Source organism: Ursus americanus, chromosome 20 (genome assembly GCF_024610735.1).
Source record: "Ursus americanus isolate L20-20 chromosome 20, mUrsAme1.1.p, whole genome shotgun sequence".
NCBI classification, from domain to species: domain Eukaryota; kingdom Metazoa; phylum Chordata; class Mammalia; order Carnivora; family Ursidae; genus Ursus; species Ursus americanus.
Window position 1 is genome coordinate 54,141,145 of NC_142146.1, and position 16,056 is coordinate 54,157,200.

At 38.6% G+C, this 16,056-nt stretch overlaps 1 protein-coding gene across 7 annotated transcripts in view; it reads left to right on the forward strand.

Moving 5' to 3' along the window:
* Positions 1-16,056, forward strand: part of PPM1L (protein phosphatase, Mg2+/Mn2+ dependent 1L) — a 289,156-nt gene that overhangs the window by 133,198 nt on the left and 139,902 nt on the right. Inside the window, exon 1 of one of the 7 annotated variants that reach the window (XM_087870322.1) lies at positions 1,309-1,524. The exons of the other annotated variants lie outside the window; for them this stretch is intronic. The gene's annotated coding sequence lies outside the window, so the exon portion shown is untranslated. Of the gene's footprint in view, positions 1-1,308; positions 1,525-16,056 lie in introns of those variants that run through there. 7 annotated transcript variants of the gene reach the window in all.

Here is a 16,056-nt window from a genome sequence, read left to right on the forward strand (position 1 = left end):
TTCTGTCTCTTCCTTTTAAAATCTACCTTTTAAACTTAAAAAAGTTGCTAAGAAGAGGGTGTGTGATTTTTATAGCAGAATAAAATCTCAGATAAATTTCTTTGACTTCCTTACATAAGCAAATAATCACAGTCTAACAAACTATGGGCAGTAGTCTTTGCCTACACTGGAATAGGAATCCTGTTTAAAACTGAGAAGCCAGAATAGATATGATACCTTGGACAGGATTTGATTTGGAGAGTTTTTTGAATTGGCACAAGTAGCTAATGAGGGAAGGGTGTTGGTTTGATAGCCTAGGATGTCATTTGCTTCCTGTTCTTCTGTAAGGCAGGCCTGGGGCTTTACCCTAAACAGACATTTAATGCATTTTATTCCAGTAACATCATCATCATCATCATCATCAATGATAACATATATTTAAAGCTTACAACGTGCTAGACACTGTACTCGGTATTTATATATGTTACCTGCTTTATCTTCATAGCAGTCCTATTGCAAAAGGGATATTGTCCCCATTTTAGATGGGAAAACAGAGGCTCACAGAGGTTAGCAACTTGCCCATTGTCTCAGAAAGTGGCAGCACTGGGATATGAACCCAGATTTACTAGACTCCAGACCCCCAGTTCTTAAGCATTAGATTGTAACACTTCACAAGAGATTCATTATAGTAGCAGAAAAAAACAGATTTCACAACATGATATAGTGGGAAATAGATGCATAATCTAAAGCCAAAAATTGTCTTAGAGAGATCACTGTCTAGGATAATGCATATATTTCTAAAAAGAGAAAGTTGAGATCTAGAAAAGTCATGGGACCTGGTCATGTTCACACAGTTAGGGTAGGGTAGACCAATCTAGAGCCCACGTCTCTTGACTTTTAGAGTGGTGCTATTCCCCCCCCCCCCCCGCCATGTGTCAATCCTCCATGTGTGGTAGGGGAGTACTTAGTGTAACCCCAGTGTAGAAAAGGAACAACTGGTAAGGGTATGACTGTGGCCTATTATATTCAGAAGCTGAGCTCAAGTCAATAGGCCAAATTCTTACTGACCTTGTTTTTTTAAAAGTATCAGTGCTACATTGCTGTCAGCTGCCATTATAACTAGATGTTTTCTACCCCGTTTGACTGTAATGGCTTAATGTCATATTCACTTTACCTTATAGGAGTGGAGAGGGAGAGAAGGAGGTGGAGGAAAGGAGGGAGGGAGAGAGGGTGAGAGACAGAACGTAACATCTTTCATGATATGAGTGATTCCCCTGTGCTATTCCTGGAGCAAGCTTGCAGTGTGAGATGTGAGCCTGCTATTCCTCAGTCACCTTGATTGCTTTGCGCCTCTCGTGTTGTGAGCCTTTTGCCATTCTTGGTGTTATTTTGGTGTTGAAAGATACGTGATTTTGTACAGCATGCTCTGACTTCTTCATCTGGTTTACAGCAGAAAGATAAAGGCCTGATTCAGTGCTGGAGGAACGACTGGCTGAGAGATGTTACAACCTCTATTTCCATGACCCTTTCCAAGGGATCTTAAGGGTAATTCTGACCATGTGATTTACTAACTGAACTTCATATAAAGTTACTCTACTGAATTTCCCTTTTGCATTTTCTTTCTAGTTCTAATATATAACATTGTCTTTCAGAATAAGTATTCTCTTCCCATTGCAGCCCTACTTTGATACCACTCTCTATTATAAAAAGCATGTTCTCCCAGTCATTCTCAATCTCATTATACCCCAACTGAATCCTGTTCACCTTGGAACATTGTTTTTACTGGTTGAAACTGATTCATTGATAAGCATGGAATTTTGACCTTTCAATCACTTGAATGTCCATCATAGCTCTGAGAACTGTATTTTATTTTCCTAGTTTTTTGGTGAGTCCTCTCCCTCATGGAAGTTAAGCTTACAAAACAGTAACTTCTAGGGCTGTCTTCTTTTCATAGTCCTAATCAAAATCATAATGTATTTATAACTTTTATACATTACAGATACTTTGTTTTAAATAATTAGGACAAGTGATCATCAAGAGATTTAAACGATTTCTTTTAGTACCCTAAGAGAAAGTCATCACATCTACAGATTCAAATCGATGTAGCTTTTTATATTATCTTTCACGGATTCTTTTCCTTCGTTATCCTTGTTCCCTTTAAGAACAGTTTTCTGTTGTTAAGATTCTAGTATTGGCTAACATTTTTCCCATTTACTTTTTGATGGGAAAAATAGAACTAGAGAAAACATTTTTTTTGAAAAGATTTATTTCTTTATTTGAGAGAGAGAGGGTGCACACATTCATGGGGTATTGGGGGAGAGGCAGGAGAAGAGGGAGAGAGTCTTAAGCAGACTCCATGATGAGCAAGGAGTCTGACTCGGGGCTCAGTTTCACAACCCTGAGAACATGACCTGAGGCAAAACCAAGAGTCAGACGCTCAACCAGCTGGGCCACCCAGGCGCCCCTAGAGAAAACATACTTTAAAACCTTTTAAGAATACCACAAATATGTAACACAAGACAGAGCACCCAAGATAGAAGCCATAATCTTTTTCTAACTCTGGAATCATCACCTTTGCCATATTCTATTTGTTTGAAGCAGGTCACTTGGTCCAGCACACATTCAAGAGGAGAGATTGCATAAGGGCATAAATACCAGGAGGCAGGGGTGCCTGGGTGGCTTAGGCAGTTAAGCATCCAACTCTTGGTTTCAGCTTAGGTCATGATCTTGGAGTCGTGAGATCAAACCCTGAATCCGGCTTCATGCTCACTGGGGAGTTGGAGATTCTCTCTCTCCTCCCTTTGCCCCTCCCCCTCTGCCATGTGCTCACACTCTCTCTCTCTCCAAAAATAAATAAATAAGTCTTTTTTTTTTAAAAGAATGAAACATAACATACTTGGCTGCAATAAAAGCATAATGTCCATGGAACATGGAAGGCAGTAAAAATACAATTTGAGATAATTCCTTGAGTTTCAACATTACAACAGTAGCATGACTTTGTAAAAATATGGATATTAAGAAGCAGCTTAAGATAAAAATTAAAGAAAAATTTTTTATCATAATTTCCAGTCCATTTAGAAAAAAAATCACATCAAAAACAGATTAAGAAATTTATGTTTAAGAAATTATCATAAAATTTAAAGAAAACTTATGCATGCTTTTCTCTTTTTCATTCACGTTTATATTTTTTATTCTGCATTTCTTCATTTTTCTTAATTGACGATTTAGTGTTTTCCCCCTTAGGTATATATTATATTTTATTTGTTTTATCTATTGCTGAGTTTCAGTATTTTCTTCATCATAAACTAACTTGCCAAATTCCTTTCCAAGTATTGTCACTATGTTTAATGAAAAGACTGTTTACAAAAGTCAGAGTTAAGGGAAATCAAAATGGGATGGTGAAACATCCTTGGTTCAGCAACAGTGGGAAGCTGTCACTACCCCTAACCCTTAAAGCAAGGGGTATCATGTTAGTGGAAACGAGCAAGAACTGAGGAGAGGAGAGAGGGACTACTCTACAGGAACAGGAACACAGCCACTGCCAGCCTGTAATTTGGCAGGGAGGACTCTAAGGAGATAAATGTCTTAACTTCATTCTCTTCCCACCTTCTGATCTCCTGCTTCCCATTGGCCAGACCCAATGAGAAGCCAGAATGGAAGGGAGTCCAATTGATGCTGGCTATATAGATCAGTCTCTCAGGGCAGAGCATGGGAGAGGGGGAGAATGATTCTGGAGGGGCAAAAGGAGAATGTTCAGCAAAGAAGGAAAGGTCTTTTTATTTTTTTGTATCGTCCTTGTTTGGAATATGAACCCCTTTGGATGTACTCACTGTCTACTCTAAAAAGCTTTGAATTTTTGCTAGTCTTTAAAGGATGAACTTATAATGGTTACAACTAACTCAAGAAACTTGGCCTTAGGCTTTCTTTTTTAAGTATTAGATCATGTTTATATTAGATTCTATTTATGATCAAAGTCATGACCTAAAAGTTGCTTTTACTGTAGATGTTTGTCCTTAAAATGACTTACAAGGAAGAAATATGGATCCTTGTTAAATTTGGAACAGTAAGAAATGGATGCCATGCTGTTTATGCAAATAAATTATTTTTGTTAAGTAGTTGCTTATCAGTTTCTTGAGCCCTATTTTATAAATACCCATCAACTTGGAGGAGAAAGTCTGCTTAACATAACTTGAGACTAAATGTAATCTACTTATCACTACTCTCCTTTTTAAAAAGCATATCTTATATTTGGAAACAGTACTCATTACACAGAAGCAAAGAGGATTGATGAAATTTATTCACCAAATATTTATGGAGGCATGTCTACTGAACGTGAATGCATGGAGATAAATAGTGTAGGAATATGATGATCACCAAGACGGGTTTTGCTCTCAAGCATTTCACCACCAAGTAGGGCAGTTAAATGTGTAAATAACTGACAACAATGATGGGCGGAGTCCCATATACTCTGTTGGAGATACAGGCTCTCTCACTCCTTCAGAAGAGTGCAGAGTGATCACAGAGGAACTTGTAGTTGAGCTGAGCCTTGAGCAGTGAGTATGATAATATAGTAGAGGAGAGGGGAATTCATTTTGGGCTCAGGGAATGGCATGAATAAGGCACAGCTGAATAAAAATACAAATGTGAGGCAGGTGAACTCTTGTATGTACAAGCAATGATAATAGTGAAGGGTGCTCAGAAGCATTTGGTAGAAGAGCATGCCAGCAAGAGAGGATAGGGCCAGATTGTCAAGGTCCTTGAATGCTTTGTCAAGAACTTTACATTTTATATATGGCCAAGAAGGATTTTTTTTTTTGAATAGGGGAGATAAATAGTGGTGAAATTAAGGTAAACTTACATCTTGAGATGTAAGAGAATTGTACACAGGGGCTTGTGGTAATAGTGCAAGAGGGATGAGGAGGAATTTGCATGAAGGCCATGGCATGGGAATAAAATTTGGAGACCTCGAATATGAGACACCTTAGGTGTTGAAAATAGATGTGCGAGGGGGTTTCTTGATTTTTGTTTGGGATGATTGGTAGAAGGTGATGCTAACAGGCAATAGAAGAGAAAGAGTTGCCCTAGGAAGCATGTTAACAAGTTCAATTTTAGACTCGTTGCATTTGAGGTTTTGGAGCATTGGTCTAATATAGATGTCCACTAGATGCATTGGAAATTTTAGTCAGAAGCTCAGGAGTTGCCTGGGCTCAGAATAGAAATCTGGGAACATCAGCCTGATGATATTTTTAAAGCCATGAGAATAAATGAACCCTCTCCCATGGAGAGAATTCATTCAGAATTCAGAGTGGGCCAAAGAGAGAACAGTTTAAGGAGAGGTTGAACAAAAGGCCATAAGGAAGACTGGGAAGGAGAAATCAAAGAGGAGGAAAATCAGAGGACTGCAGTTATCGTAGAAGCTAATGAGGAGTTTTTAGAAGTTAACAATGACATTAAGAGAACTGTGTTTATAGCAACTTGTAGGTTAGCCCCCCTTGCCACCAGGAGATCATATGGGGGGCTGAGAGGGGTCTTCATCATTTGCAGGAGTAACTTTGGATCTCTAAAATATGTGAAAGTGGTCCCTGGCCTAGTTCATACCCCTTAGTTCTGGGAAGAAGGAAGAGGGTGTGGCGGCAGAATCCATTTCTTGTCATGATGGTCCTTTCATGTTGTGTCAAATCTTGTGATGAATATTAACCATTTTCCCCCTTGAAGCCATAAGTGAAAGAAGAAACTGGCTGTTCTGTTAAATCTTCCAACACATAGGAAGAACAATAATGCTTTCTATCATGGATTTTCAATCTTCAAATATAATCAGAACTTGCACCTTTTCACATTTCTGTCAGTTGATTTATGGCTTTTCTTTATTTTTTTAAAGTCAGTTGTTTCCTAAACCTTTTTTAAATGTGTGTTAAAAGTTTTCTTTTCTGGGGCGCCTGGGTGGCACAGCGGTTAAGCGTCTGCCTTCTGCTCAGGGCGTGATCCTGGCGTTATGGGATCGAGCCCCACATCAGGCTCCTCCGCTATGAGCCTGCCTCTTCCTCTCCCACTCCCCCTGCTTGTGTTCCCTCTCTCGCTGGCTGTCTCTATCTCTGTCTAATAAATAAATAAAATCTTTAAAAAAAAAAAAGTTTTCTTTTCTTATTTTTAAGGGGGAGGGGCAGAGGGAGAGGGAGAAAGAGAATCTTAAGGCTCCACCCCCAGCACAAAGCCTGATGCTGGGCTTGATCTCACAACCATGAGATCATGACCTGAGCTGAAATCAAGAGTTGGACGTCTAACTAACTGAGCCCCACAGGCACCCCAAAAGTTTTCTTAGCAAACTGCATATGTTAAATAAAGTCTATGAACTGTTTCTTTTGGTTTTTGTGTTTCTGTTTTTTCAAAGAAATTGAAGTAACTTTTTTAATGTTATCTTGGTTGGAGGCTGCAGTAGGTAATCGAGATGATATACACCATGGTAAGCCATTTCTTTTGGGACTCAGACATTTCTGGAACTCAGGGATTTAGGAACTGAAACTTGAATTTATGCTACTCTATAAACAATTTCAGCAATATGGCATTTTTATACATAGTTTGAAGATTAAAGAACATGAATGAACAGGAGAGATTAGCCTTCAATTAGGGCCAGCAAAATGAGCTGTTGCTATGTGGTGGTTTACCTATCAGGGACGTGCATCTAGAGCTTCATGGACAACTAGGATTTCTATTGGTATTTTTTCTACCACAGCTGTACCGTTCTGATAATAACAGCTTCATCCTTTACCTCTCTTTTAGCTATGGAAGAATATAAGTAAGAGATCTCAATGAAGATTAATGTTGTTGAGTGTGTTCTTAGTGGAAATGTAAGTCACTGGAGAGTCATGAGATTTAGAGTGAGGTTTTACTGCATGTGTCTCTGATGGAGAGAGTTGAAGGGCTGGCCAGGCAGGACCCCAAACCTTAACCATAGCCATCTAGCCCTGCCATAGGTTCTGCAGAGAGCTCTATAGTGCAGCCCTTCCTAGCAGATGCACATTGCTCATTGTTGCTGGGCTTTGATGCCAAAGCCCTCTGTGGAAGCCCTTGTGCAACCACTTAGGAGTGGGTATTGATTTTATTCCTCTGATCTATGACTTAGACTAAAAGGAGGCTCCCTGAGCTCCTTTCAAAGCAAGGTCCAACCTTCTTATTTTTATTCTTGGATTCCTGTCATTTCATTGGTGTGGGAAAAATAAACCCCAGTAGCAGAAAGAAGAGTGTACTAGCATTGTTTCCTAGTCTAGGCCTTCATGGGGCAAGGGTCCTACCAATCAAGAGGCAGCTTATTACACATGGAAGGAGGCATTTCAAAAGAAGAACAGTAACCTCTATTGACACTAATCTAATAGAGTCAGTAACCTCTATTGACTCTGATATAACTTCTATTGACTCTATTGACTCTAACCCAAAAGAAACATGCCCAAGAAGTTGACTGTCCCACTTTCTAACATGTAGATCATTTGGCATTGATCCCACACTAATACCAATTCTTCTGTTTCTGTTTGTTTCTTTTTCTTTTCTTCTTCCTTTTTCTTTTTAGACTGGGAGAGGGTGGGGGTATGGAGAGGGAGAGAGAGAATCTTAAGCAGGCTCCATGCCCAGTATAGAGCCTGATGCAGGTCTTGATCCCAGGACCCTGAGATCATAACCTGAGCTGAAATCAAGAGTCTGGTGCTTAACTGACTGAGCCACCCAGGCATCCTTCTTCTGTTTCTTAAGTGAAAGAGGGGGAGTCTTGAAATCCAGAGGGTAGTTTGTATCTCTGCATTTAAGAAGGAAAGCAGAGAGACTGATAGAAAAGGCTTTTCAGTTTATGAGATTAATCTGTGTTAAATCAGGGACAGTAGTGAGAAGGGAGAGTGGGGATTTAAAAGGCTTGGGAAGACCTGAATAATGGTTTGTGTAAAGTCATAAGAGGCATGGTTTTGACAAAGCTAGAATCACACACCCTAAAAGTTGAACAGAATTTAGAGAATACCTGGGATATTTAGTTTTCAAAACTGCTCCTGAACTCAGGGTAAACCTTTCAGTTTTTTCTAATGTAGAGCTTCAGGCAGTTATGCAAGGTGGGGTCTACTTGCCATCCCTTTGCAAATCCGTGCCTCTCCACCTCGCATAGGTTAGGAAATAATCCTTTATATTTGTTAGTGTTGCATTTACAAAGGACTTCCCCATATATTAACATTTAATGCAGCCCATTAATCACAGGGGAAAAAATTGAGGCACTCTTTGAGTAAGGCCTCTGTTTAGGGTTGGTGCTCTTTAAACACTACAGAGCTACCTTCTTTTCATAGGATTCTGTATTGGGAGAGCAAACCCTTAAACATAGGGAAAAGGATAATATGAGGAAGTTGTCTGAGAGATTCTGACGGCATTCCCTTTCCTCTCCTAAGACCTGAAATTCCATCAGTTCTACCAATTTACTTCTCGAAGTCTTCTATGACCTTCTGTAAGAAAGTGACTGTCCATGCAAGAGAGTTATTTGCTTAAATTGAAGTGTGTCATATAGAAATTGTTGAAGAAGTAGTAATTATAGCAGATTGGCTGGTAGTTTGATATACAGATTCATGTGACAAACAGTTATTAAGAAATTGCGAAGTTCAGGGCATTCCTGTAGGTACTGTGAGGGATAAAATGTGGAATAATAAGTTATCTCTTTCCCAGATTTTACAGTGTAGTAGGAGATCCTCCAGTCAGGAGAGGGGGAGATTTTGGAAACAGAGTAGCTGTGGGAAGTGAAGAATAGTGATATAAATAACCGTAAGTTTTCTTTTGTGAAAGTTGGATTTGGTAACCAATTTAAGAGGTTTATTTTGGTGGCATTATATGCTGTGATGGGGTAAGTTGAATATGAAGCAAGTTCCCAGAAGATAGATGAGATGTTTAGTGGGATGTCCTATAACCGAGATGTTCTGTGAATAACACATGGGTGTCCCATGCAGATGACATATGAATTTTTCCAAATAAATGAGCTGTCCCTGGGGCTGTGTTTAAAAGGAAAAAGTGCAAAGGTTCCTAACAGCACATAGAGTCCTAGGTCTCTCAACAGCTGATAGAGTTGGATTAATGGGTTTGAAGGAGATAATGTAGAAAAGGTTAAATTATGAAGTTGCAAAATAGGTAAATGCTGTATTCTGAACACGTGTAGGGAAACTAGGCTCTCAAGGAGTAGACAGTGAACCATGTCAGAGGCTGAAGAAAATCTGATTTTTTAGTTTTGTTAACATGAAACTAACTCTTAAATCAACTTTATTGAGGTGTAATTTATCTATAATAAAACAAACCATTTTAAGTACATTTCAGTGAGTTTTGATATATTTATATAGCTGTGTAATGACCACCATGGCCGAGATACAGAACATTTCCTCACTGCAGAAAGTTCCCTTTGCCTTCTCAGTTATCCCCTACCTTGACCTTTGGTCCCAGGCAACCACTGGTATGCTTTCTGTCACTATAGATTAAATTGGTCTTTTCTAGAGTTTTGTCTGAATGGACTGGTACAATACCTTCTCTTTTGCGTCTGGCTTGTTTTTGCTCAGCGTGTCTCTGAGATTCATCTGTGTTGTTGTATATATTAGTAGTTCCTTTCTTTTCATTCCTGAATAATATGTACCCATTCAGCTATTGATGGGTATTTGGGTCGTTTCCAGTTTTTGACTACCATCAATAAAACTGCTGTGAACATTCATGTACAAATCTCTGAATAGAAATATCTTTTCATTTTGTGGGGGTGAATACCTAGGAGTGGAATTTCTAAGTCATACATATCTTCTTTTGTGAAGCATCTATTCAAGTCTTTGGTCAATTTTTTTCTAATGGTGTTGTTTGCCTTCTTATTATTGAGTTGTAAAATTTCTTTATATATTCCGGATAGAAATTCTTTATCATATATATGTGTTGTGAATATTGAAACTAATTTTTGGCCACTAGAAATTACTGGAAATCTTGTCATAGTAGTGGGTTCAGTGCATAAGTGAAATAAAAATAATGGTCTAGATGCTAAAATGAAACACCTCTGTTGTGATGTCATTCGAGTATACAGATTGATAGAAAAATACAGATTAAAAATACTCTGTCATCTTCAACTTTCATGATCTCAGATTTCAACCAAGATGCCTGCCTACATATCTTGTCAGTTCACTCTGAAATCCACCTTTTTTAAAAATATATTTTTTTAGACAGCTGCCAGTTGAGTGCCAGTTTTATATTTGAGTTTTTTTCTGGCAGCACCTTTGAGAAACATTGCTTCCAACTTCAGCTCCTGCTTTTTGCTCCATATGCTTCTTGTTCCATTTCTAGGTATCAGAAAGGCATTTGGCCTGAATATGTGCATGATTAAGATCATGGAGCTTCTTGGTGGAGTCAGGCTTTCCAAATATGAGAGAAAAGAAAATTTGACCACCACCAATTTTTAAAGTGACTTGGAAACAGCGCCAAATCCGTTTCTGCCAGGAACGTTAATTTTTAAGCTACAGGAACACTTGTTCATCAGCTATTTCTTGTTCCATCTCTGTGCATTCTTCTGAGCTTAACTTCATGGGGGCAGAACACAGACACTGCTCTCAAGAGCTTAGAGAACAGGTGCTGAGAACAAGAGAGGGAATTAGGATTCTTGAGTGCTTCCAATGCCATTCATTTCTGTTCCTCTGCAACTGCGTATCATCATCTGCTCTCATTGACTTAGAGGCTTTGCATGACAGCACTTGGTTCAGTGACATTGAGTAGGCATTCTGCAAATGCATTAGTGGGACAAATTTGGTCTCACAATCCCACTAATGCTTAAAGGTATTAAAGAAATCTCCCGGTCTGCTGGCATTATAAATAGTCTGTTCTATTAGATTCATCTAAGCTTATATTGTTGTATAAACTATAGAGTGACAGGCTAGTGAAAGTGTTTCTACTTTTAGACATTGTTGAACTTTCTAGAACTTGCATTTTTGGCCTTGATTATTTTGAATATAACTAATCAATGGACAGTAAACAAAGTGATCTCTGGATGACTAAAATAGATATAAGGTCCTTTCTTCCTATCTCATGTACTTTAGGCATAGCAGAATTCCTTCAGCCTTTTGCATAGCTTATGTATTCTTATATTAGACATGATTTTCATAAGCCTGGTTGTCTGGTTTCCATGTCCACAGTTATTAAAAGCAAAAAGGCAGGTGGGATGGAGAAGGACTCTTATATGCAGAAACACTGATAGCCGATCAGAGGAAGAGACCATCATATAAAAAAACAGGACATAACAGACACTTGGAAAGATGCTCAACATCACTTATCAGGGAACTGCAAATCAAAACTACAGTGAGATATCATCTCACACCTGTCAGAATGGCTAAAATAAAAAACACAAGAAACAATAAGTGTTACAAGAACGTGGAAATAAAGGAACACTCACGCACTGTTAGTGGGAATGCAAACTGGTGCAGCCACTGTGGAAAACAGTATGGAGGTTCCTCAAAAAATTAAAAATAGAATTACCCTATGATTCAGTAATTGTACTACTAGGTATTTACCCCCAAAATACAAAGACACTAATTCAAAGAGATACTTGCACCCCTATGTTTATTGCAGCATTATTTATAATAGCCAAATTATGGAAGCAGCCCAAGTGTCCATTGATAGATGAATGGATAAAGAAGATGTGAGATATACATATATATATATATATATATATATATATATGAAAATGTGATATATGTGTATATGTATAAATAAGAAAATGTGATATATATGTGTATATGTATAGATACATATCACATTGCATATATGACATATGATGTATATAATATAAAATATACAGTATGATTAATTATATTAATTATTAATATTATGATTAATAATATAATTAATAGCATTGATATATTAATGTAATATTAATTATTATATAATATATATTATTTTTATGGCTGAATTATTCAGCCATAGAAAAGAATGAAGTCTTGCCATTTGCAATGACATGGGTGGATCTAGAGAGTATTATGCTAAGTGAAATAAGTCAGTCAGAGACAAATACCATATGATTTCAGTCCTATGTGGGATGTAAGAAACAAAACAAATGAGCAAAGGAAAAAAAGAGAGAGAGAGAGAGAGACAAGAGAAAGAGAGACAAACCAAGAAACAGAGTGTTAACTTTAGAGAGCAAACTGATGGTTACGGCCGTGGCGGGGATGGGTGAAATAGGTGAGGGGATTAAGGAGTACTCTTGTTGTGATGAGCACTGAGTGATATATGGAATTGCTGAATCACTGTATTGTACACCTGAAAATGATATAACACTGTATGTTAACTATGCAGGAATTAAAATAAAGGGCATGATTTTGAAGCCAAGGCAATTTAGAACTATTTAGTACAGGTGTAGCAGATCCCAGTGGAGCCTGAGGGCATCCCTGTGTTGTATGATGTGATGGTCCTGGATTATAAAGAAAATACTAAATTATCTGCAGTGTTCTTTTTGTTCTTTGTATGAAATTCTAGACAGATTTCAAACCAAAATGATTAAATATAAGTCGTTCTGCATCAAGATTTAAGGTCTTGACCATCAGGAAAACTTTTTCTTGTTCCCTGTCCTGATGCCTCTGTGCCCTCCCTCCACTCTTCTGCACACGTACACATACACACTGACTCCTCGCCCAGGACCCACCTGCTAAGGGCATTGACCTTAGGAAAGACCGGTTTAGCTGCCCCTCCTTTGGGTGTCCTTTACTTGTACTCTGATGACTTTCACAACCCTGTATGGTAATTGCCAGTTTACTTGCTCATCTTTCCCACGAAACCAAAAGCTATTCACTAATATGCATGCCTATCACTTTGCACAGTAGTACCTGGCGCATAATAGATGCTTCATAGATAATTCTTGAATAAATGAATAGTTGAATAAATGTGAATGAATCCAAAATAACTTCTGAGTAGCCAAGATTTGTCTGTATAGTGGTTTGGAAAAGTAGCATGCCCAAACCTTTTGAAAAATTGTCCTCTAATCTGTTTTGAAATTTCTATTACAAAGCATCACAGTGAATTAGAATTCAGAGTAGGATCAGGAATGTCTTTCAGATGTGAAAAACAAAACTGAATCTAAATGGTGGTACTATGGGGGTGCCTGGCTTGCTCAGTCAGTGGAACATGCAGTTCTTGATCTCGGGGTTGTGAGTTCAAACCCCACGTTGGGTGTAAAGATTACTTAAAAAGTAAAACCTTAAAAAAATGGTACTATGTATAAATATTCTAACATAATACAGAAGTTATGGATTAAATGTATTGTTCCTTAAGAGCTCTTGATATTAAAGTATCCACGTCAAATTACACAATTGAATGGACTATATTCCTATAATTTAAAAAATTATTTTGGAAAATGATACTTTAAGAACGATTAATGTTCACCATTGACTTGGCTGAAAGAGAACAATAAGAAGCATGTTATTTCATGGATCTAGTAATTAATAAAATGCTGTTATATGGAATAATTCAAATCCAGAAAAGAGGAAAGCACATTACTGACAAGTTTGCTAATGACCAAAAATTAAATGGCAGTAGAAGACATTAGGTGATAGCATTAAATTTCAAAATGCCACATTCAAGTCATTAGACTCAGAAGCACAATGATACATACGAATGAAGAGGGCACCAGGCTTAAAGTACAACACCAGGAATAAAACAGAGATTAAAGAGAAGGGTTATTAAACCCTGGATGGTTAGTGAAAAAGATTGTGAAATTTTCTCAGAGTCGGATAATGGCTTTGAAATTCCTTTATTTGTCTGAGTGAGAATCGTAGCCATTAGTACTATTTAGTGTTAGAATAAAATTAGTGAAACCCATGAAATACAGGAAGAGTCGGGTCAGACTGGATATTTTAGGGCCAGGTCTGTGAACCCTCTGACTTAGCAGGCTGACTGCCTGGGAGGCCTTTTCTGAGGTTCTCTTTTCTTCCTTTACCCACTTCATCTGGCCTGTGTCAACTATGTTCTGCTTTTTCATTATCTGAGATCATAATTGGGCCACTTAAGAACTGGGCTTTCTTCCAAAATAGGATATTTGGTTGTGGCCATTGAACAGTGTTGTCTTAACAATAAAAGGCACCCTTCAAACAAAAAACAAAAAACACCCAAACCAATGACTATAATAAGTGTGCAGAGACTTCATCCTCATGCCACCTATGGAGGGTACCCTCATAGGCTCGGGGATGTAATAAAGCTCTTGGGAAGGAATGATGTCTGTTGAACATATTGTATTATTATTTATACAAAAGCTAAAGTTGAATAATTTCTTTTTAGAGTGAATAAAAATTTCCTCCTGTCAGAAATAGCTGCATCAAAATGTCAGATACCTGCTTTTTCCTGTTTTGCTTTAGAGAGTTAATAAGAGAGTAGCTGGTGTGAATTGCTCTATGAAACTTGGGCTCAAGAAAGCATTACTTGTCTATTTTTATCACTCAAATTAAATCAATTTCTGAGCCTTTCTTGCCAGGGCTGGTGAGGAATCTGATGTCAGCCATTATTTGGGTTCTCCGCCTCCCCTTCCCATACCCCCACCACACACACACATGCACACACACACACACACACACACACGCACACACAGAGTATTGTCCTGGTCTTGGTCTCTCAGGGCTTATTTGGTCCTGGGAGCACTGGGAGAGGCCTGGTCCTGAGCCATCATCGTGGTCACCATGGCTCCTTCTGTTCACTTTGCCCAGGTGCTCCACTACTTGGGCATGAGGAACTCCCAGAAGTGCCCACCCATGGTCCTTGTCCTTGCAGTCATGCTCCACAAGTGCCAGTTAAGGGCAGCATGCTCCAAAGCCACCTATTTGTGGGCACCCTGCTCAGAGGTCTGCTACCTCTGGGTGCTCTATGGGAATAAGGGCTGGGGCCCCCAGACTGGGCTCACTGGACATCCCCCCCCCAGCCTGCCCCTCTCCTTCCCAACTTCTAGTACCTCAACTCTGGAAGGGCCTTTCTTGGCCTCCTCTTTTACAGTGAGGTTTAATGACCCATCTGGAAGCTCTAAATGGATAAAACTCTATGACCATAAAAGCCTGTTTACCTTTTCCTGCACGTAAGAAGGTTTTAATTTTTAGAAATGCAGTAATATGGCCTCCCATCCCCCAAGGATAGACTGCACCTTTACGTGAGGCAGTTGAAACCCAGCAGTTGCATTTATGCATTGAGTTTTCATATCCTGCCACATTAAATTCTCGATCACCTGCTTTCCTCACCCATCCAAGTTTTTGCAAGTTTAATCATGGCATGTTCTACAGCTTAAGGAGTTAGGGTCTTATATTCCTCGCAAGTGTGTGGCTGTCACATAATCTTAAAGACTGGTCTATTTGTCTTTCTCTGTCTTTCATCTTTCTCTGTCTGTCTCCCTATTTCTGTCTCTGTCTCTGTCTCTTTCTCACACACAAGACACACACAGTCTTAAAGATCTGAGAATATTTGTTTTGGAAAAATCTCTTAGCAATCAAAGAGTGGTGGTGAGGGAATCTTTGTCTCAGAATTCTAATGTTATAATAATTTTTTCCTCATCCACCACACTTTCTCCATATATTAGAGACTGAGCATAACACCATCCAGTTTTTGTGTGAATGTAGCATATACACAGCTGCCCTGGCAGCTAAGAAGGCATAGTTGCTAGAAGGTCCTCATTATAACGTGGCCACACTTGTGAGACCGTGTGCAGTAGTGACTATGACAGCCTTTCCTTCTATTTTTATTTAGCTTTCCAACCCTATCGCTTAGCTTAAATCAGAAATTTACAAATCCCTTTTGAACTCTGATTTTGCCAAAGATACACAAATCTGATCAGATTTCTCCAGTCAAAAGTCATTAAGACTCCTGAAATTTAGTTTAGACAATCCCTGTTCTTCACTGTCGTATATTCCTATAAAGGATACCAGAAAACAAGGACAACAAAAAATCAATATAAGCATACCTCGTTCTACTGCAACTTGACTTTATTGTGCCTTGCAAGTTTGCATTTTGACATATTGGAAGTTTGACATATTAAAAGTTTGCATCAAGCAAGTCTCTGGGCACCATTTTTCCAACAGCATTTGC